Source organism: Crocuta crocuta, unplaced genomic scaffold (assembly GCF_008692635.1).
Source record: "Crocuta crocuta isolate KB4526 unplaced genomic scaffold, BGI_CrCroc_1.0 scaffold312, whole genome shotgun sequence".
In the NCBI taxonomy this organism is placed as follows: domain Eukaryota; kingdom Metazoa; phylum Chordata; class Mammalia; order Carnivora; family Hyaenidae; genus Crocuta; species Crocuta crocuta.
In genome coordinates, this window is record NW_027527378.1 from 494306 (window position 1) to 497089 (window position 2784).

Genomic DNA, 2784 nt, shown 5'->3' on the forward strand with positions numbered 1-2784 from the left:
TAATTTGTTTTTTGTTTTTAATTTTTCTTTTTAATGTTTATATATTTTTGAGAGACAGAGACAGAGCCATGAGCAAGGGAAGGGCAGAGAGAGAGAGAGACACAGAATCTGAAACAGGTTCCAGGCTCTGAGCTGTCAGCACAGAGCCCAACACTGAGCTTGAACCCACAAACTGTGAGATCATGACCTGAGCTGAAGTCGGACACCCAATTGTCTGAGCCACCCAGGTGTCCCAACAGCAATAATTTGAACTGGGAAATTTAATGTAAAGAATTATTAACTAGTAAAAGTCTATTTAATTACTAAAATGGCTAAAAGAGAATGTTAAAGAATACAGGAATAGAAATTATGGGGCGCAGCTACTATGTCTAAGGCTAAGAAAGTGAACCCAAGGAAGGAACAAATTTGGAAGAGTTGCCTACTGTCAACCAAAGCTAAGATTCAGACCTAATTGGAGAGAGAATGACTGTGGCCCACTAGATGGGGTGGAAGTTCACTGAGATGTCTCATGTCGAAGGTGGTTTGTAGCTGTTGAGCCCGGAATGGTGGATGGAGCCACCCACTGGGGTGCCAGCAAAACCCTTTTTGGGCTGTGTACCACTGTGTCTCTCACACACTCCTGGCAAGGAAGCCATTCCTGTGGTGTCCGTGAAACTGACTAGAGAGAGGGTGCCAGTGCATTTCCCACACACCTCTGGTAACCATGCTATACTGGAAAAGCAAGAAGGAGAGCATACCAGAAGTATTTCTTCTGCTGTGTCTTAGAGCATTCTTCCTGTACTCTTCTTGACATTATACCAGGTGCCGAAAGAGAATTATTTACAGGGTTCAGTTCCAGTATCACAAAACAGGACAAGGAAAGTTAGATTTGGAGCAGAGTAGGTGTAAACTGATAGCTGGTAGAAACGAACCTAATGATGTATGAGATTTCTAAACTATTATTAAGAGAAATTAAAAGACTAAAATGAATGGACTGGTATTGCTGTGTGCAAGGGCTGAAGTGGTCAAGATATAAATTCTCTTCAAATTGAGCTCTAGGTTCAATGCACCAAAAGGGCGCGTAGAGAAATGTTCTTAGAAGCACTGTGTGTAGTAGCCCCAAACTGGAGATAACCTAATGTCCGCCAACAGTAGAATGGATATATGTTGTGTATATTCACACCATGGAATACTATACGCTGCAAAAATGAAGATGCTACAACTAAATGGAGCAACATGGCTGAATTTCATGAACTTAGTATTGAGCAAAAGAAGCCAGGCTTCCCCCAAAATATATACTTCATGATTTCATTTACATATAGATCAAAAAAGGCAAAAAGCAAATTATAGTATTAGAAATCAAGATAGCGGCTCTCTTTAGCAAAGTGGGAGGTGGTAGTGATTGTGAAAGGCCACAAGGGGGCCTTTTGAAATTGGCAATGTTCTTTCTTTTTTCTTTTTTAGCTTTGGGTTTTTATTTAAATTCCAGTTCATTAAAAGTGTAACATTAGCTTCAGGTGTACAATATAGTGATTCAACACTTCCATCCATCATCTGGTGCCCTCACTGACAAGTGCCCTCATGAGTCCCCATCACTGGTTTCACCCAGCCGCCCGCCCACCTTCCCTCTGGTGACTATCAGTTCGTTCTCTATAGTTAAGAGTCTGTTTCTTGGTTTGCTTCTCTTTTTCCCTTTGTTTATTTTTTTAATAAACAAATTTATTATAAATTCCACATATGAGTGGAGTCATATGGATTTGGTAATGTTGTATTTCTTGTCCTTGGTGGTGGTTACATAGGAATTCTCTTTGTGATAATTCACTGAGCTCTGTATTTGTTTTGTGAATTTTTCTGTATGTGTTGAACTTTAATTTAAAAAAAAAGAGTTATGACCAACAGACACTTGAAAAGATGTTCATCATCACTTACCATGAGGGAAATGCAAATCAAAACCACAATGAGACATCACCTCACACCTGTCAGTGTAGCTAAAATCAACAACATAAGTAACAACAGGTATTGGTGAGGATGTGGAGAAAGGGGAAGACTCATGTACTGTTGGTGGGAATGCAAATCGGTGCAGCCAATGTAGACGACAGTAAGGAGTTTCTTCAAAAAGTCGAAAGTAGAAATACCTTAAGTTCCAGCAATCACACTACTGGGTATTTACCCAAAGAATACAAAAACACTAATTCAAAGGGATACATGCACCCCTATGTTTAGGGGAGTATTATTTATAATAGCCAAACTATGGAAGCAATGCAAGTGTCCATCAGTTAATGAATGGATAAGTAAGATGTGGTATATATATACAATGGAATATTACTCAGCCATAAAAAAAGAAATCTTGCCATTTATAATGACATGGATGGAGCTAGAGTATTACGCTAAACGAAATAAGTCAGTCAGAGAAAGACAAATACCATATGATTCCACTCATATGTGAAATTTAAGAAACAAAACAAGGGAAAAAATAAGAGACACATCAAGAACATACTCTTAACTACAAAGAACAAACTGATGGTTACCAGAGGGGGAGGTGGCTGGGGGATGGATGAAATAGGTGACGGGGATTAAGGGGTGCACTTAGGGTGAGCACAGGGTGATGTATGGAAGTGCTGAATCACTATATGTACACCTGAAACTAATATTACACTGTATGCTAGCTGGAATTAAAATAACTTTTAAAAAAGATAAAAAGAATTATGTCTTTGGCAGATAAGTATGTGGGGAGTGGTTTTATGGGAGTGTAAGTGGATTTTTTTTGTCAAAAGCAATTTGGTATTATATGTCAAAAGGAATAAA

General features: G+C 38.8%; 1 protein-coding gene across 1 annotated transcript in view; it reads left to right on the forward strand.

The window, feature by feature from the left end:
- PPEF1 (protein phosphatase with EF-hand domain 1) overlaps positions 1-2784 on the forward strand; it is a 111630-nt gene that overhangs the window by 104669 nt on the left and 4177 nt on the right. The window lies entirely within an intron of this gene.